Raw genomic sequence first — 21103 nt, forward strand, 5'->3', positions numbered from 1 at the left:
CACACATCTTTATGTCAGTGTTAATTAGGCTCATACATATCGCAAAGGTGAGCTCACTATTGCCTAGTAACTTATCAGCCAACTACGCCAACTTCTGCATTCTTGTGGATATTTTATTGAAACTTTTCTTCGTATTTCTGCCAAAGATGTTCTCCCCTATCCTGCTGTTGCACCAAGGGCACAATGTCCTTGCCTGTTATTGGACACTGACTACTGGCTTCTATGCTTGTCCCCTTCAAGCTTAACCAGCTGCATTATGTTGATGTGACCTTCCTCAGCTAGACAACTGTCCACAAAGCTCTCCACACTTCCCCTGTTTTCCTGTTGCACAAGCATAGTCTGATTAAATGCAGCAGATATCATCCTTTGCACCATGTTCTGTAAGCACATGCAAAAATATGGCAAAATTAACACTACTTACAGAACTATAATGCCCACTATATTGCTAACTTTAGCAACAAAACGTAACCATGATCCCAGGCCTAACGATGAGAGCCATCCATCAATACGGAAACCTGATTCTACCTGTAAGTTTCCAGTTAACCTTTGCAATTCTGCGAGGGGGGCATGGATGGAGACTGCGAATGGTCAGAAAAATTCATGCAACACATGCCCTCAAATTCTTCACAGCCATGGCCTTGTGCAAGTAAAAGAAAGTCAATCGCAGCTCTATTTTGAAGCGTTGCATGACAAATAAAATCAACATCAAGCAAAAGGCTAGAAAGTGTCAAAGAGGTGGCATTGGTTTGCTTTGCAAGCCAGCATCCCAACTTATTTAGGGCACCATGGGCACCTGCAGCTGCCACCCCTGGAGTCAGAAAGGATGCTGCAATTATTGCCCCTGGGGACCAAAATTTTACATCATCCCTACAGTCAGCAGTAAATGCATGAAACATTCTCTTATGTTGACGATGGTGGCAGCTCATGTTTAATATCATGGATGTATTGGGTGTAAGCAGAGACAGCTTACAGGGCCAATTGTACATGCCCCCCCCGTGCAGCATCGATGGGACACCAGGCCAAGCATGGTCCCCACAGATTAAGAAGTAACCTGCAATTGAATACGGTCATTTGATGAGATCGACACTTTTCTTGTGGTATGTGGAGAGTCTGGTTCATGCATGGCTGAAAGAAAGAGGCCATGAAGGCATACAGTTGAGGGAAAAGTAAAAGGTAGTTGTAAAGCAATTCCCAGGCTTGATTCTATAAATAATTAGGCTCTCTCAAGCACCACTTTATAAACAATAAGATTCTCAGACAGTTTTCCCATGACAGGCAAACATTCTGTCCTTGGGCTCTCTGAGAACACTGATCCTGTTTTCAATAGACAAACCACAGGTATTATAAACAAAAGGAGGGGTTAGAGTTTTCTCTGTAACCTATCGTGAGCTCAAATTTTGCAATATGCATGAAGTTAATTAACACTGTTATATAAAGTGGCTGATTTGATCAATAAATCGGAGTTCGATGCTCATCAATTGGATGGTCGTCTCCCTTCACTTCAATAGTGGTATAATTGCACCAAGCTGTTGCATTACGATACACAGCCATGCTGGAAGTTACAACAGTGGAATGGGTTTTTGCTGAAAGCTGGCTTCTGTGGTTAAAATTAATACATGCATCTGCCATCACTGAACCTAACAGCTCCAATTCTTGGGGTTCCTGTGGTGCTATGGGGAAATGAGAAACCCATTGGTCCCAATTATCTACACTTGTCTTAGGATTGTTAGTTTTGCAGGTGGGTACACCTGAGGGACATGGCCAGGGATCTGCTGGCAGCCCAACCAAGCAAGTTGTAAATGAGTTACCAGGAGAAGATAACAACAGGCAAATGGCCTCCTGGTTAGTTAAGTTTGCGAGGGTGACCCAAATGTTAGTCTTAGGCTGAGGTGGGGCCCATGCATGATGAGTTTTCACTTTTCCGGCAGCATCTGCACTGTCTGCTAAGAGGGTGAGGATTAGCAAGGTAACAGCATAAATGTGCCACATCACCCTGGTCTCCCCAGGCACTGCTTTGAACAACCCAAACATTCGGGAGATAAACATGTTTCCCACAAGTCGTTAAGAATGTCTCTCCTTTCCCCTTCTTTCTCCTTGATCTGCTCAGATTTAACCTCTTTAGGTCTCTCAGACAATTGTCCCACGCTTGGTTGGGATCTTGATCTGCAGAAATTGGACCTATTATACTAGTTTGTACTCAACTCTCTTGGGTTAACTCCCAGACCTAACCCGCAGCCCCCATTATGATGACTACATATGGGACAGGCTTTGATTATTGCCCATGCCTCTTCCATAGATATCTGAAATTCTCTATGGAGGCCCTTTGCATTTTGGTGAAACATGGAATGTGCCTCTCTGGCCATAGTCTGCCTGGGAATTGGAGTAATTTGTGTGATTGAGACTAGTTTATCTGCTTGCACATTGCCCTCTCCTAGACCAATATCCCACTTGTGACTTCTGATATGGATAACAGAAAAGGGATGTTTTCTCAGCTTAATTGCCCTCTGTAACTGAATAAACAGCTCATGTAACTTCTGGTTTTGAACCTCTTTTATAGATGCATCCTCTATTCACTCACACACTCCTGCAACATACAAAGAATCTGTCACTATGTTGAGGGGCCCCAAAAAAGACATCATGGCCCATACAACAGCCAATAGCTCCATTGTTTGTAAAGTATCCAACTCGGAAGCCTGGAGAATTTGATGGTGCCATTGTCCCTTTTCCTGCCAGGTCACTGCAGCAGTTCTTGATTTTCTTCCTGCATCCATGTAGGCTGTTATAGCATCCAACAGGGGCTTCTGTGATCTTTTTGGGCATTGAATCCAACCCCACTGCCCTACCCAGTTCAATGGTATATTGGGAATATCATCAGTGGCAATCACGCTTCCAGCTCCCAGCAGGGCCTCTTGTAATTCCATACTGTTTATCAGGTACCAGGTCAATGTATCTTTCTTCATTGGTATCCATATCTGATCAGGCTCCTTTCCCGTAATCTGTAATGCCTGTTCACGACCCTTCTTTAGCAGGTCAGCCAAAATTTCGATTTTTTGAAGAAGGGTTTTATGCTGTTGAAGTGGAGGACCTTCCCCTTCTAAGGCCCACGCCTCCCCCATTTTTCTGTTTTGCTGAATAAGTGCACCCAGTAAAAATTTAGTTCCACACTCAACTGTCAGCTGTATGGGGAGGTTAAGATCTCGTCTCGGGACACTGCCCTGTGTCACACTGCCCAATATCTGCTGAAGTGCTTTGACCTGCTCAGAGGTTATATGGACAGGTTATTCTGGGTCAGTCCCTTTTAGTAAAGGTTGAAGTTCATCTAACCACTCATTTGGGATGCCCACAATAGGGCGCAGCCATTGCAGATCACCAAGTAACTTTTGAGCATCGTGCAATGTATGTACTTTAATATTCAATTACAATTTCTGGGGGGTAACAACCTGATCAGTAATCTGCATTCTAAATATCTCCAGGGTGCAGATAATTGAATTTTTTCAGGAGCTGCAACCAAGCCATGTAGTTCCACGGCCTTATGTATTTCTTGAATTTGTTGACCTGTAAAAGGTTGTGGCTGCACAAATAAAATATCATCCATGTAATTATAAATCGTTGTTTTGGCCCAGGCCTGTCGCAAAGGTTGTAAAGCATTGTCAACATACAGCTGACACAAGGGTCACTGTTGCGCATTCCCTGTGGGAGAGTAAGCCATTCAAATCTCTTGTCTGGTTCTTCCCTGTTTAAAGCCAGTAAGGTAAATGCAAACCTCCGAGTGTCTCGAGGGTGAAGAGCAATAGTAAAAAAGCAGTCCTTAAGATCCACAATTAACAGTGGCCAGTCCTTTGGCAACATGGCTGGGTTAGGCAAACCTGGTTGTAAGGCTCCCATAGGCTCCATTTGTTCATTTACAGCCCGTAAATCTTGTAGCAAACGATATTTTCCCGACTTCTTTTAAATAACAAAAATAGGGGTATTCCATGGGCTTACTGACAACTGTAAATGACCCTGCTCATATTGTTCTTTTACTAGTACATGTGCTTGTTCCAGACTTTCCCTTTTTATCGGCCATTGCTTAACCCACACTGGTGTGTCCGTGTTCCAAATGAGTGGGATTGGGAAAGTCCACACAATGGCCATTAGCCCAAAGGGTACTCATTTGTCAGCACTACCCCCATTTGAGCCAAAATGTCCCGACCAATGAGGCACTGCACAGTAGGGGGCAAAGGCACAACAGAGAAAACACTCCGTAAAATTTTTCAATGGATAGTTACTGATAACATGGGTGATTTCCTTGCAAGTGTTAAGCCTCCAACCCCGGTAACTGCTGCTGTGGTTGGCTGTAACGGCCAGTTGTGGGGCCAGCAATCCAGGCTGATAATCCTGGAGTCTGCACCAATATCTAATAAACCTTCCACGGTTTGCCTGTCACCCTGATACTCTATCAATACAGGACGTTTTAGCCGAACGTTTAAGTCCATTGTTAACTGAGTAAATCCTCCATTGGAGCCAAATCCCTCTTCCCCCGGGACTGTGATTGATGAGGGGGTAATGTTTTAGTCATTTGCTCCAGTAGAACTAATTGAGCTATCCTCTGTCCTTTCTCAACTCGTATAGGTGAAAAAGGACCAAAAGGGCTGCTCCTCCGTGTGAATCCTCTGGTGCCTGACAAGATGAGAGCTGGTCTGAAACCTCTTCCTGCATTTATCACACTCATAGGGCTTCTCCCCAGTGTGGCTCCTCAGGTGGTAGATCAGGTGGGAGCGCTGGCAGAAGCTCTTCCCACACTCCCCACACTCGTAAGACCTCTCGCCAGTGTGGATCCTCTTGTGGACAATCAGGTTCGACTTGTGGGTGAATCTCTTCCCACACTCGGGACACTCATAGGGCCTCTCCTGGGTGTGCATGTGCTGGTGGCTGACAAGGGAGGAGTTGTACTTGAAGCCTTTCCCGCAGTCGGGGCAGAGGAAGGGCCTCTCCTCTGTGTGAGTGCGCTGGTGCCTGAGGAGATCAGAGCTGGTCTGAAACCCCTTTCTGCATTTATCACACTCGTAGGGTTTCTCCCCGGTGTGCCTCCTCATGTGGACAGTCAGGTGGGAGATCCGGCTGAAACTCTTCCCACACTCATCACACTTGTAACACCTCTCCTCGGTGTGCCTCCTCAGGTGGACAATCAGGCAGGAAATCCAGCTGAAGCTCTTCCCACACTCCTCACACTTGTAAGACCTATCCTCGGTGTGGCTCCTCAAGTGGACAGTCAAGTTGGATCTCCGGCTGAAGCTCTTCCCACACTCCTCACATATATAGGGCCTCTCCCCCGTGTGGATTTTCATGTGGCAGATCAGGTTGGATTTCTGGCTGAAGCTCTTCCCACATTTCAAGCACTTCTGGGGCTTCTCCTTACCCTGAAGCTGCTCGTGGACCACGAGCTCTGAGCTCCAGGCGCCTCCCCGGTCCAGGGTGGGCCTTTCCCCCTCAGATGCCTGAGATCTGCGTTTGCAGCGCCTCCTCGTGCGGGATCTCTGGGGTTTTTCCTCCCCGTTGGATTCCTGTGCTGTGGAGCTGCTCAAAACAGCCTCTTCCACAAGGTTCTGCTGTGGGGATTTGTCCGCCCTGGTCTCCATCCTCAGCTCCTGGTCTGGGGGAGGAAGGACAAGGAGAGGATGGGATTTGCCTCCGTGCCACAGGGAAGGACAAGGAGATCCCCCCAGTGCGTCCCCAGCAGGACGGCTTTGGCAGCAGGGTTGTCCTGCAGCCGGGGGCCATGCTGGGGCGGGAGATGGAACAGGAGAGAGGGGGAAAGGGGCACTGAATTCCTCCTCACCTGCTTGGAGCTGCTTGGCCATCTTCCTCTTCCTCACGACCTCCTCCTCTTGCATCGGGCCAAGGTTTAGAAACAGGAAATCCTGGTTTGGGGGAAAACAAGGGCTGGGCGCGTTGGGTTTGATGGTCCCGCTGCCTGTCTTGGTGTCTGCTAAGGAAGGCAGAGCCTCCCTTAAAATTGAAAATTTAAACCCCCTCCCTCCAAAGTACTATAATTTTGAAATTAAGGGGCTCTCAGGGAAAGATATGGAAATAGGAATAACAGTTCTTTGCTAGGAAAAATAAAATGAAAAATGTAATAGTAGAAAGAAAACCACTGACAGAGTCAGAATCCAAGCTGACACCCTGTTAGTCAGGGTGTTTGTTGCACTCCAATTAAATGGTGGCTGCAGTCCTCCTGGAGGGACAGATGTGGTTCTGTTGAAGCAGTGGTTCCTGCAGAAGGGTGTAGTCTTCCTCCAAAGGTCCAGTGGTGGTGTAGATAGGTCTGGTCTTCCTCGGCGAATCCAGTGGAGAAGAAAAGCTGCTCCTCTGGGAATCCAGTGGAGAAGAAATGCTGCTCCTCTGGGAATCCAGTGGGAAAAGCCTGACTGTGGTGTTCCAAATCTCTGATTATATCCAGGTAGGAATGCCTGGCTCCTCCCCATGGGTGGAACATCTACCAATGGGGTGAGGTAATTTTATCAGTCCTGCAGTGAGGCTCAATGGCCCATTAACAGAAGATATCTCCCTGGAGGGCTTGTGGAAGAGATAAAGAAAACTGCCCAATTAACAGAAGATAACTGCCCCACCTCTAACAGATGGCAATAGAATACATACCCCCACCCACATCTTGCATTTCCAACCTCAGACACTCTCCGTTGCTCTCAGTAGCCCAAAGTGTGATCCCAGTTGCTCCCTTTTAACAGCAGTATGATCCCAGTAACTTCCAATATGATCCAAGTCATCTACCACTATTCCCAGTATGGTCCTAGTATAATCCTAGCTGCTTCCAGTCCATCCCAGTATGGTCCAAGCTGCCTCCAGCTACATCAACACAATCAGTCTCAGTATGATGCCATTTGCTACCAGCGTGCTCCCAGTTGCTCACAGCATCTCCCACTCACTCTCAGAATGATCCCAGTCATTCCCAGTATATCACATTAGCCCCTAACATGGTCTCAATTGTCCCAGCAGGTTCCTACTCACTTCCAAAATGATCCCTGGATGATCCCAGTACAGCCCAGTCCCTCCCAGCGATGCCACTCCTGGCATCCCCCAGCCCTGTCTGTGTTCCCTCCTCCTAGATTGCCTGATAGGAGCCCCAGGGGCTGGAAGGCCTCAACCAACATCCCCAGCAAGCCCCAGTGTGGATGTGCAGCCTCCAGTTTTCCCAGTTTGCCTCTCCTTCTCCCCAGGCAGGGTTCTCCTCCTCCTGCTCCTCCCGGCCCCAGCGGGTGGGAGCAGCTGAGAGCCCCTCACTGCCCATCCCGACCTGTCCCGGCTCCATCCCCGTTCCTGCCGCGGGCTGCGAGGGCTGCAGGACCGGGACAGGAGGAATGGGATGGTGGAGCAGGGAGGGAGAAGCAGCAGGACAAGGGCTGGAGGGAACAAGAGAAGGAGGAGGAGGAGGAGGTGTGGAGCAGGAAGAGGAGGAGGACGGGTGGGAGGAAGAGCTGGGTGAGAGGAGGAGGAGTGGGAAGTGGAAGCGGGGGGAACACAGGCTCCAGCCCTCGCTTTCTCCGCAGCACTCCCAGACCCTGGGGCATTTCCCCCCCATATCTCAGGTGATCACAGAGGGGGAGCTCAACCAAATATCCTGGGTGCTCCATAGGTGGGTATTTTTTTGGGGATGGGGGGATTTTTGGAGCTCAAAGGACTCCAAAGCTAAGCTGCAAATGCCCATTGGGGAGATTTTGGCGGTGTCCTGGCAGGTTGTTTCTTCGCGGGGGAGGGCAAGAGAGGGGAGAACACTGGGACACCGACGTGTGTAGCCCAGAGAGAGGAGACCGCCAGGATTCAGCCCAGAGAGGGGAACACCCTTGCGAGGGGGAAGCCCTGGAGCTCCCCACAGCCTGGAGCAGAGTCAGGGGAAACGGGAGCGCTGAGACACCAAGAGCCCCGGCATTGCTAAGAGGGAGCCCAGAGAGGGGGATCTGGGGAACCCCTGGGGGCTGCAGGGAACCCCCAGCAGCACAGAGAAGGGGGAGCCCCAGAATCCCAAGGTCAGAAGAGCAGAGAGGGGGGACCCTGGGGATTCCCGTGGCAGCCTGGACAGGGTGTGGACTCCTGGAGAAGAGAACGCTCAATAGATGCAGGACTCCAAGAAGTCCAAAGTGGAGAGACCAGAGAAGGGCAATTCATGGGGAGCTCTTTTTTGGAATAATCATGAGACATTCAAGTCTTGGCAGGCTTAAGGATGGTATTTCTCAGGGTTTTTCCAACTAAAGTTTTTTGGTCTGGAGATTTTTATGGACACAAAATGTCTGGAGACTTCTAGAGATGGGTTGGGGCAGGAGGAATGCCCAACAAAATGCTCTCCCATGCAAGAGGAGGAGGTCGTGAGGAAGAGGAAGTTGGCCCAGCAGCTCCAAGCAGGTGAGGAGGAAGTCAGTGCCCCTTTCCCCCTCTCTCCTGTTCCATCTCCCGCCCCAGCACGGCCCCCGGCTGCAGGACAACCCTGCTGCCAAAGCCGTCCTGCTGGGGACGCACTGGGGGGAGCAGCTCCACAGCACAGGAATCCAACAGGGAGGAAAAACCCCAGAGATCCCGCACGAGGAGGCGCTGCAAACGCAGATCTCAGGCATCTGAGGGGGAAAGGCCCACCCTGGACCGGGGAGGCGCCTGGAGCTCAGAGCTCGTGGTCCACGAGCAGCTTCAGGGTAAGGAGAAGCCCCAGAAGTGCTTGAAATGTGGGAAGAGCTTCAGCCAGAAATCCAACCTGATCTGCCACATGAAAATCCACACGGGGGAGAGGCCCTATATATGTGAGGAGTGTGGGAAGAGCTTCAGCCGGAGATCCAACTTGACTGTCCACTTGAGGAGCCACACCGAGGAGAGGTCTTACAAGTGTGAGGAGTGTGGGAAGAGCTTCAGCTGGATCTCCTGCCTGATTGTCCACCTGAGGAGGCACACTGAGGAGAGGTGTTACAAGTGTGAGGAGTGTGGGAAGAGTTTCAGCCGGATCTCCTGCCTGATTGTCCACCTGAGGAGGCACACCGGGGAGAAACCCTACGAGTGTGATAAATGCAGAAAGGGGTTTCAGACCAGCTCTGATCTCCTCAGGCACCAGCGCACTCACACAGAGGAGAGGCCCTTCCTCTGCCCCGACTGCGGGAAAGGCTTCAAGTACAACTCCTCCCTTGTCAGCCACCAGCACATGCACACCCAGGAGAGGCCCTATGAGTGTCCCGAGTGTGGGAAGAGATTCACCCACAAGTCGAACCTGATTGTCCACAAGGGGATCCACACTGGCGAGAGGTCTTACGAGTGTGGGGAGTGTGGGAAGAGCTTCTGCCAGCGCTCCCACCTGATCTACCACCTGAGGAGCCACACTGGGGAGAAGCCCTATGAGTGTGATAAATGCAGGAAGAGGTTTCAGACCAGCTCTCATCTTGTCAGGCACCAGAGGATTCACACGGAGGAGCGGCCCTTTCGCTGCCCTGACTGCGGGAAGGGCTTCAGGGACAACTCCACCCTCGTGACCCACCGGCGCATCCACAGTGGGGAGAGGCCCTATGAGTGTCCTGAGTGTGGGAAGAGCTTCTCTCAGAGCTCTATCTTGAGCAGACACCAACAGAGCCAGCACTAAGGGCAGCCCAGTGAGTGCCCCAAGTGCAGGAAGACCTTCCTGCGCTGCTCCAGCTCCAGCCGCCACAGAGGCATCCACCCTGGGTAATCCCCAGGAAACCCCGGTAAGCAGAGCCCAGGCCATTCCTGTTGCTGGTTATCCATTTTAGAAACCACCTGTCCAGCTGCTTCACATCTTCCTTGCACCCCGTGGCCTGGATTTTCCTTTCATTTCTGTTGGTCCCTTCAAAACACACAAAACTAGGGTAAAAAAAAGACATTGGAATAAGCCATTGATGGGGACATGGGGGGATCTGCCAGGGGACGGGGGGCATGTTGGGTTTGAGGGAGGTGGGGGTTCCTGGGAGGGACTTGGGGGTTGCTCAGGCCTTTGGGCAGAACAGGCCGAGTAGCTGCAAAAGTGCTTGGGGACCTTGGTGAAAGTTATGGCGTGGCTGATCAAGGCCCCCCTGCCCTGGAACTGTCTCCATGTCCCTCTGTCCTGGTTGCCAGTGTCCCTGTTCAGGATCCCCCTCTCCCTGCTGTCACCCTCTCTCACCCACCCATTCCCATGTCACCCTGGTACCGTTCCGCTGCCATCCCAGCCTGAATCTCATTCCAGTCTCATTCCCTATCCGTCTCCCATATTCCAAGTCTCTGTTCCCCTTCTGTTATTCACGGTCCCGCTCCTCTTCCCATATTTCCATTTCAATATTCCCCGTCCCATACCGCTATTCCAATTCCCGGTCCCTGTCCCCATTCTCTGTGCCATTCCAGTTCCGCGTGCCATTTCCGATCATGTCCCCATTCCCATGCCTCTTCCCTGTCCCCATACCCACTCCCTTCCTCATTGCCGTCCCCATTCCCGCTCCCGGTCCCCATTCCCGCTCCCTGTCCCCTCTCACCGGCCGCCGCCGCCATTGCTCCGGCCCCTCCCGGCCCTCACATAACCGAGCAAACCCCGCGCTGCTCCCGCCCACCAATCCCAGCGCGTGATCGCTCTCTTATTCTCATAACCAGGCCTTCTATCGTGGCCCCACTAGCTGCCGGCTGCAGCCGCCTCCGAGTGCTCTTTGCTCCCAGTTCCCTCTCAGTTCTCCCAGTAAAAGCGGGACTGGCAGGGAAAGGGCTCCCAATTCCTTTCCGCTGCTCTCATGATCTTTCCCAATGCTCCCAGTTTCACTCCCCAGTTTTACTGCCATGCTGTTTCGGAACCCGCCCAGGGCAGCGCGTGGCTGCTTTTGGGTGTCAGCATTGCCTGGGCCAGTCTAGGAGTGAAAGAAAAGTGGAAGGAAGAGGAGGAACAGACGAGGAGTAAGTGGAGGAGCAGAAGGAAGAGGAGCAGCACAACCACGTTGGTTTCCCCGCCGCCTTCCCCTGCCGCTCAGGCTGAAGCTCCCCTGACTCCTGCTGCATTGCCCCCTCCAGAAGCCGCAGGTGAGTGGGGAGGGGGAGCATGCACCAGATCCATCGGGGGGTCTCTGGGAGGGTTTTTTCATGGGGCAGGGGATCTTTGACTCTTGCAGGACCTCAAACCTAAACCGTTAATTTCCCGTGGAGGGAACAGCCTCACGTTCGCCTGGTACCCATGGGCACAGGGGTGATCTCGGGCTGGGGGATGCCCAGGAGAGCAGACGGGAGCTCGGGAGCCCTGGAGTGGGGAAGAGCGCAGAGGGGCGATCCCGGAGCTGGGAGACAAACTGGCTGCCTGGAGGGGTGGGGGAGGCTGGGGATGAGCGGGCTCCAGGCCCCTCAAGGCTGAAAGGGGCATTGACTTCTCCAGCTGCACTTGGGCAACAGGACTATCAAACCCAACACGTTCAGCCCTTGTTTTCCCCCAAACCAGGATTTTTTTTTTCCAAACCTTGGCCCGATGAAGAAGGAGGACGCCGTGAGGAAGAAGATGGCCCAGGAGCCCCAGGCAGGTGAGGAGGACGTCAGTGCCCCTTTCCCCCTCTCTCCTGCTCCATCTCCCACCCCAGCACGGCCCCCGGCTGCAGGACAACCCTGGTGCCAAAGCTGTCCTGCTGAGGATGCACTGGGAGGATCTCCTTGTCCTTCCCTGTGGCACGGAGGCAAATCCCATCTTCTCCTTGTCCTTCCTTCCCCAGACAAGAAGCTTAGGCCAGAGACCAGAGAGGTCAAATCCCCACAGCAGAACCTTGTGGAAGAGGCTGTTTTGTGCAGCTCCACAGCACAGGAATCAAAGGGAAAAGAAAAGCCCCAGAGATCCCTTACGAGGAGGGGCTGCAAACGCCGATCACGGGGATCTGAGGGGAAAAGGCCCACCCTGGGCCAGGGATGGAGCTGCAGCTCAGAGCTGGGGATCCATGAGCAGCTCCAGGATGGGGAGGAGTCCCGCAAGTCCTCAGAATGTGGGAAGACCTTCTCCCTGACATCCTCCCTGATCCGCCACATGAGAATCCACACAGAAGAACGTCCCGACGAGTGTGATAAATGCAGGAAGAGGTTTCAGATGAGTTCCTGTCTCATCAGGCATCAGCAGAGTCACAAAGGCGAGAGGCCCTTCTGCTGCCACCATTGTGCAAAAGGCTTCAGATACAACTCCGGCCTCATCACTACCTGCGTGTCCACAGCGGGGAGAGGCCCTACGAGTGTCCTGAGTTTGGAAAGAGCTTGACCCAGAACTCCACCCTGACTGCCCACCTGAGGATCCACACGGAGGAACAAAGCTATGAGTATGCAGAGTGTGGGAAGAGCTTCAGGACGACATCTGAACTGACCATCCACCAGAGAAACCACACTGGGGAATGGCCTTTTGAGTTTCGGGAATGTGGGAATAGCTACCAGAGGAGAAGCCACCTGACCCGCCACATGGAAGTCCACACAGGTCTGGAAGAGCCCTACAAATATGGGCAGTGTGGGAAGAGCTTCATGTCAAAGTCCCACCTGATTGGCCACCACAGGATCCACACTGGAGAGAGGCCCTATGAGTGTATTAAATGCAAGAAGAGGTTTCAGACCAGCTCCTTTCTCCTCCTGCACCAGCAGCTTCATACAGATGAGAGGCCCTTCAACTGCCCTGACTGCGGGAAGGGCTTCAAGCAGTTCTGATGAGAACGCTGCTCTCATCAGCCACTGGTGCATCCACACTGGGGAGAGGCCCTATGAGTGTTCTGAGTGTAGGAAGAGCTTCTCTCAGAGCTCTATCTTGACCAGACACCAACAGAGCCACCACTAAGGGCAGCCCTGGGAGTGCCCCAAGTGCAGGAAGAGCTTTGTTCCCGTGACACCCTTTGTCCTCTGATTTTGGGTCCTTTCCTCCCCCTTTGAGACGTTTCCCCCAGATTGGATCCTTTTCCCGTCTTTTGCGTCCCTTCTCCCTATTTTGTGTCTTTTCCTCCCTACTTTGGATCCTTTCTCTGTCATTTGGGTCCTCCCCCCATTTTGGGTCACTCTTCCCCTATTTGGGGTTCTTTTCCCCCTTTTTGGCTCCTTTCCCTATTTTCCATCCTTCCCCCCTCTAGTTTTGAACATCCTCCCCTTTGACTTGGTGAAGTTTTGGGTGCATCCCGCCCTCCAACCCTCTCCCCACCCCTAAACCCCCTTCACCCCCCACCCCCATCCACCCAGGCATGTCCCCAGCTGTGTTCCTAATTGTCCCCCCATGCCACATGGACTCAGTGCTCGCTATCCTGGATGCCCTTGAGTCCCCAGCCCAGGACTCTGGATCTCCTTTGCCAGGAATTCCGGAGCTGGCCTGGCTTCCAGTACTGGAACACCAGTGGCACTGGGGCTCGGGGTGGGTGGCGTGGCAGGGTTGCTGGGACAGGGTTTGGGGTCATCTTGGCACTGACCGAGGGTCTTGTCCACTCTGCAGTGAGAAGTGGCCATGGCTGGAGAGTATGGGATGGATGGGGGCAGGAGAGGTTGGACCCTGGTCCAGATGGACACCAGACCATGGATCCCACTCTGGATGGACACTGGTCCAGATGGACATCCGAGCCATGGATCCCAGCTGGATTCTGATCTGGACAGCCCCTGGCCCTGCAGCCCCCCAGCCTGGCCTGCCCCCAGCCCAGATGACCACCAGCCTGCCCACAGCCTGGCCCATCCCACTGTCCCACCAGTCCATCCCAGTAGCCCCCAACACAAAATCCCCCCAAATAAACCCAATGCTATCACATCAGCTCCACATGGTCCCTGCAGAGCGAGAGGGAAACTGAGGCGAGGCCTGGGGAGGTGACTTTGTGGTGATGGGAGGGGATTTTGGGACCGACCCTGGAGAACCCCAAAAAGAGCACCCACCCCCCAAATTGTCACCACAGCATGGTGGGACCTCCAGCTGTCACTGCAGGAGCCACCAGCTGTCACTCCAGGAGCCACTGTGACCCTGCAGCCCCATTGGGGGGTGACCCACGGTGTCCCCTCGGTGTCACTGGCACGTCCCCAGTGGGAGCAGCGGCATCACCTCCTGGGGCACAGGTGAAGGAGGAGGAGGACGTAGGGGCGGGGGGGGGGGGCAGTGCAGAGTCACAGAGCATCCTTGGGGGGATGGAAGTGGTTAGGGAGACACCAAAAATGTTGCTGTCCCTTCTCCCCCACCATAGGATGTGGGCCACCCCCTGTTTTGGGGCACTGGTGACAAATTGGTGGGTGGTGGTGACAAAAAGCACAGGTGCCACCTCAGGGATGGCACAGATAGGGGTCCTGCAGTGCCACCAAGTCCCCCACGCTGAGGGAGTGACAAAGGGGGGGTTGGCAGGGGGGAGGGGAAGTGTGGCAGGGATGCCACGGAAATGCCCCCGATTCGCCTGTGCCCGGGATGTGGGGGTGGTGGAGCTCTGGTCACGCTGTCTCCCTGGCAGCCTGTCACCGTGGCCGTGTTCACAGGGGTCTTAGCATGAGGGAATAGACGAGGATCTGACTCCATGTTTCAGAAGGCTTGATTTATTATTTATTTATATTTATTATATTAAAACTATACTGAAAGAATAAAAGAAAGGATTTCATCAGAAGGTTAGCTAAGAATAGAATAGCAAAGAATGATAACCAAGGCTTGTGGCTCAAACTCTCTGTCCAAGCCAGCTCGCTGTGATTGGCCATTAAATCGAAACAACCAACATGGGCCAATCAAAGATCCACCTGTTGCATTCCACAGCAGCAGATAACCATTGTTTACATTTTGTTCCTGAGGCCTCTCAGCTTCTCAGGAGGAAAAATCCTAAGGAAAGGATTTTTCATAAAAGATGTCTGTGACATATCACCCTTTTTATTTTAGTTAAATTAAAAAGAAAAGTGTTTGTCATTTTGTCTGCTGTACCCATGCAGAAGAAAGAACAAACACTTGACAGGTTATCTGTTGCCAATGAAAAACCTCAATCAAGTGCTGATGTGAAATGATCAGGGAAATTCTTCACTTGTAGAACATAAAATTCTATCATATCACTAAAACAATCTTACAACATAAGAAAATGCTTAAACAATGCAAAGAAATTCATTGCTTCAACTCCAAACAGCTGAGTTACAGGAGAAAGTCCATCGACTGAAGATGTTCCTCTTTGACGTTTCTGAAAGTCCCTTTTGGTCCTGAAACAGGCTTGCAGAATCCTGAAACAACAAATTGCTGAAGAAAAATCATCAATAATTATCAAAAATCCATTGACAGTTACCAAACAATTTTGAGAAAATTTTTTTAATGCTTCGGCCACACTCCTTTATTGAACTACTTGTAATTTTTGGCTCTTCAATGCTTTTGAGGTGCTACTAGCTCTTTCAACTTTTTTTTTTTTTTTTTTTTTTTCTGGAAAGAGCAGCAGCAGCAGAGAGGAGCCTGAGAGGCCCTGAGTGGGCCCTGGCCCACGTGGAAGGATCAAGAACCGCAGACCTGTCCCACAGAACAGTGGTCCAGGTCCTGACGGGGGAAGCAAAGCCGCCAAACCCAACAGCCGGCCGGGCAGTGGCCCTGGGCCAGGGAACCGAGCCAAACAGCCCAGGCCCGGTCTGCGAGGCGGGCTCTGTGTTGTCACAGCCCAGCACCACACTGCCAGTGCAATGGCAGAACAAGTGACCAAACGCATCCTTCCCCCCAAAATCACTGATGCATGCTGGCAGTGAGGGGACAGAAGCTGTCCTGAGAATCTCCATCTCGTGTCTGGGAATGTTTGTTCCCCACAGAAAACAAGCGATGATGGCTTTCCGCCATTCCCTCTGCCTCTGCAATGCAAATGCAAAAGGTGTTCCCCCCATCTGCCTCCCAGTACCACCCCCACCCCCTCTGGGCTGGGGACCAAAGGCAGAACTTTCAGGACCCCCCTCCCCCTTGCGGCTGGGGCGCATGAGGGACGGCAGGGAGATTCGCACCCCCAAGGGGAAACAACCGACCAAACACCCCCAACCCGCCAAGAACACTGAGCTTGAAAGATGGCGGCCGGGCTGCACCCGCACTCAGCTGTTGAGCCATGCCTCCTCCACGGAAGGAGAGGCCAGCTGCTGAAACCGCTGTTGCAAGGGCAAACGGCATGGGACGGTCTGAGCTCAGATATGCCTCCGGTTCCAGGGCAGCCTCTGACGCAGACATGGAGGACGGAGTCCCCGAAGGCGGCAGAACTGCTGGGGTGGCTGGTGGGGGGGGCGAGGCCAGAGAGAGTGCAGTTGCAGCAGGCTGCAGGGGGGGTGACGGCGGCAGCACTGGGTCGCTGGTCTCAACTGACACCTCCGGCATCGGCGCTGAGGGTGAAAGCAGGGCCACCGCGAGCGGGGCTACAGGGACCCACATGGGGCCGGCTCTTGGTGCATCCACAGGCGGCGCAGCCTCGGACACACGCTGGCGGCGACTGCCATTGTCACTGAGTGCATCGCCTGGCAACACCGGCGCAGCTGCGGGAAGCGGCGGAAGCGGTGCCTGAGCGCTGTTGCCTTGCAACACCGGTGCAGCCGCGGGAAGCGGTGTTTCTGAGCTCGCAAGCCCAGGCGGGGTCGCTGCACCCACAGGCTCTGCAGGAGGGACGGCCGTGGGAGAGGCCACGTGGGGAAGGCCCGCACCCGTGGGGAGGGTTGGGGAAGCCCCACAAACTCGGGAGGCGGGACCTCGGGCACCGATGCCGCCCCCAGGTCTGAGCGATGCGGGGTCCAAGAGGCCGGACGGGGCGATGCCTGCCGAGCTTCCAGGGGCGGCTCAGCCCACTCAAACCCCCTCTGAGAGCAAGGGAGGAGGGAAAAAGTGGCTCCATCTGAGCATGCTCCGAAAATGCAGGGGAAAAACTTCTTTGGCTGCGGGCAAGACTTCACCCCTCTGCTGCGAGCCAGGGAGGCTGGGAAGCAGCAGATCATCTCCCCCAAAAGGAACTTCTCCCATGAGAATTCGGGGGAATAGGGCTTGCCTCCTGCAGTCAGCAATCCAGGGAAAGGCAACCGCTCTCTCTTTCAAAACCGGAAAGAGTGCCCTGAACACTGGATCAATGCGGGGGTACCCGAATCCAAGGTTCAAAATGGCTTGGAAAATGGGTTCCATGCATTCCCATAGGAACATATCAAGGGCAAAGAGCACATTCGTGAAAAACCCAAAGAACTTTGCCCATCGAAAAAACTCATAGAAATGTCTCTCCAATGTCAGGGTCTGTCCTAGTAGACAGATGACCTGATGGTTTGTAGGAATGATCTCAGAGTGCAAAAACCAACACGGTACAAGAAGGTTTGCAGTGATAATCAAATCAAACTTAGTTTTATTGAAATAACCACAGCAGCAATGCGATAGAGGGATTAAGGGAGAGAAAAAGATAGAGAAAGAGAGAAAGAGGGGGTGAGAGAGAGGGAGAGAGAGGGGATATAGCTACCAACGCAGAGACGAAGTCCTTTGGTGCAGTCCAGCCGAGGATCCGCCTGCTACGCTGGGGAGATCTCAAAGGCTCTAGCTAACTCAGAGGTTTTTATTACTGAAAATTGTGAGGGGGGGGAACAGATGTAACAGGTAGTCCATGTTCTCAGCAGTAAATGAGAGCCATTGTTTTCTTGCTCCAGTGGTCACAATCTGCAGGCAAACATCTCGCTTTGGTCAGCTTGCCTCCCCCACACACCTTCCCCGGGCTGGGGGTTTCAGTCCCAGTCCTTGGAAGGAGCAGAGGGGCCTTTTAGGAGTTTCATGTCTCAGTCCTTGGTGGAGAATCTTCTCACATTTCCGTCTGTCTGTCACGGTGGTTGTAAAACAGGTGAGGGTCTTCGGTGGGAGACCACCTGAAACTCAGGAGAAGTCCAGCCAGGCCGAGAGGTGGGACAGCTTCCAGAGCTGCTATTGTTGCTAACGGGGCACGGTGCTCTCTTCTTAGCATAAAGCAAACACACTTGTGAAAACAATAGCTCAACACTGAGCTTTCAGGTCTCAGGGCCTATGGCGTGTGACTTTTCTCCTTTAGAGCCAGATTCTAAATAGGGGGGTCTTCTCTTCAGTGGTCTCCCAAGGGTGATCGTGAGGCAGATGAGGGAAAATTTGGACAGACTCTCACACGACCCCGTGACTCACAATTGTCTTGAAGGGATCTTCATCAGCAGGGCTCTGGAGTGTCGCTGATCAGTCTTGCCGTACGTTGGTAGCATACCCGGAAAAGCAGAGACAGTATGTCAGAGAGACAGAAAAGAGAAAAGGAGGAAGAGAAAGGATAGGAAAAAGAAGGGGAAAAAAGGGAGACAATAAACAAACATAATTAATATTGATTATCATAACATTTTTCAGAAGTGTTTGATTAATTAAAACTAATTAATTAATATTCTTGTTATAACAATTTCAAAAAAAAATTAATTAATTAACAATAATATTTTTATAACAATTTCAAGAGATGGTTAAAACAAATCACAAATAATCAACAGCAAAAGTAATAAATCATAATACAAGCATTAACTTTAAAATAATTTTCTAAAACAATTCACTAAAAATCAGAAGTAATTTTCACAAAATCATAAAAGTAAATCAGGATTACTCTAAAACACATATGCTTAATTCATAATTGCTTTGTGTCAAATGTCTTGGGGATTTCCATGGTGCAGGGGACATCAGCCAAATTGTGTGCATTAACTATAGACGTCAATCTTGTCAGCTGTTTCACCATCTTCCAATTCATAACGACTAGGATTGCTGATAAAATGAAACCAAACAGAATTAAAATCAAAAGGATAACAATGGGATGACACACACTGTTCAAGACACTCGTAGCAGTAGGAGACCACCTAAAAGAGTATCCCACCACCTGTGCTCAGCATCTTTCTCCACCCTTTCCATGACATGGTGTATCTGTCTTACATCGTGATGAACAGTCACCCGGGTCTCTTGTCCGCTTTCCTTGAACTTCTCCAGGATTTCAACCAAGTTCTGATGGAGCAGCAGTTGTCTTACCAGAGTGAGATTCAGCTCAATAGGAGTAGGCATCAGTTTGTGAATCAGTGTGTAGTTAGATTGCCACAGGTAGTGAGAAGTGACTGGAGCTTCAAAAGAAAAATCACATCCTGAAATCTTAGTAAAGTTACAAGCATAGAAATTTGAATGATTTTTTGTATCTACTATAACATTTTATATGAGCAAAAAATCACAAATAGTTCTAAAACATGCACATGTATTGCCTATGAATTGTTTCAAAAGCCTCATTAGGACAAATCTCAAAATGACAGATATTTTGCTCTATGTCTAAACAAATGTCTTGAACTACGATTTCATTGCTTTCACAGATGAATCATTGTTGTTCTCGGGCAATACAAGATTCCAAATCAACAGTTTGCCATTTCTTACCAATTTGACAGGCCCATTCTCTATGTTCAGAAAGATAGAGAATAGCGCTGTCATAATTCAGTTCTAATGCTAGAACAGGGAAAATCAAATGCTCTGGGGCATTTTGTATAGTTAAAAAAAAACTGTTGTTGTATTTAAAATTAGGTCACAGGTCAAAATTCACTAGGTTCCACCAGGATTGGAATTCTATTTCAAAGTCAGTGGCACTGTCCCAAATTATTTTCCGAATTTCAGTGAGAAAAGTGCCTTCTTCACCTTCTCTTATAATTGAAGCAAAAATTGACTGCACCCACAATTGTGCCTGGATACAGCTGAGAGCCAAAGAAACATTGTTTTGTGTAGCACCAAGTGCATCAATTACTAATTTGTGATCATTTACATTTACTTTCTCCCAGTTTCGTAATATGCTTGATAGCAGCTACTGGTGTGTTCACAAAGCCAATAAGAATGACTGCAGTGGTTGCTGTAATTTGATCAAATCTTTAATTGTGACAGCCAATTTATTCAAGTTCAGTTAATTTACATGTCATGTATACTATCATCACCTGGTGTTAACATAAAGGAGGGGAAAGCATTATTTCTGTTGTCCATCACTAGTGTTATCATGGTTTATTAGGTCTTCATGTCCCTCGGAGTTCTTCTGAAAAAGTAAACACAACAGACTCTGCCACGAAGAGGCAGAAAAAGTTAGAACAATGGAATTGTCAGAGAGGTTTTGAACAGCAGTGGTACTTCCCCTACAGCAGCAGAGGGTCCAACAAAAACAGGCTGTCCAGGGTAATGTGCTGGGTTCTTGAAATCATCATCTGGTCTCTGTAGTGAGGGAATTATGCTTGGAGCTGTTGGGCAAAAAGCAGTGATTTTGGAACACTCATTTACCCCCCATCCATAGTGAGAGTTGTGAGAAATCCATTTAATCTTTTCACCTTCTGCCCAATCCTGCACACCTTTGACAGTAGAGTGAGAAATATTATCAGATTGAATTTCCTGTGACTTTAGGAAAATTCCAAACCATCCCTGCCTTGCTTTAACAGTATTATCTCCTGTATCTCTTTTAAAAGCATCAGCCTGGAGCAACCCAAATATAAACATAGCATAGGACTTGGTGTTAATACAGACAAGAAAGTAATTCTGTCCCTCACTTTGGAAAATGCTCCAAACAGTTAACAATTCCCCAGCCTGGGCATTGTCCTGTTCCTCTCTGTTAGCAGAAGCGGGGGAGAGAGGAGGGGTTGCTTTAGTCACAGAGGCAGGTTTATTTTGGCTGCTACCCAAGCTCCCAGTTTCTTGGATTGCCCAGTTCTCCTCCACCTCCCTGGGAGCCAAGCCAACCACAAACACTCCTTCCCAGGTAGTGTACCTATTCTCAGCATCTTTGAAACCACGGGAATAAAACCCAACAGGCTTTGTCCGACCCTCAGGACCCTGCTGCCACATAGGAATGGAAAGCCGTGAGGAGGGAAATCCCCACTCCACCTGAAAGGGGTCTGTGGGACGGATAGGGTCCAGTGCTTGATGAGCTGTCACTTCAAGAATCAGCGATTGCAACGTTTCCTTCTGAGAAGTCCAATCCCATTTTATTCTTTTTCTCAGCAAGTCATAAAGGGGAACAAAAGGGTCATTCTGGTTACTAAGAAGTTTATCTGGTCTTTCTATAGGAGACATAGCTACTATGGTTTTCTGGAGGAGAATTGCTGTAGGTTTAAGTGTTTCTGGAAGCCCTTGAGTTAAAGAGGTCATAATTTCAGGCTTTACAGGTGATAGGAATGGAGATTCAAAACC

Source organism: Melospiza melodia, unplaced genomic scaffold (genome assembly GCF_035770615.1).
Source record: "Melospiza melodia melodia isolate bMelMel2 unplaced genomic scaffold, bMelMel2.pri scaffold_47, whole genome shotgun sequence".
NCBI classification, from domain to species: domain Eukaryota; kingdom Metazoa; phylum Chordata; class Aves; order Passeriformes; family Passerellidae; genus Melospiza; species Melospiza melodia.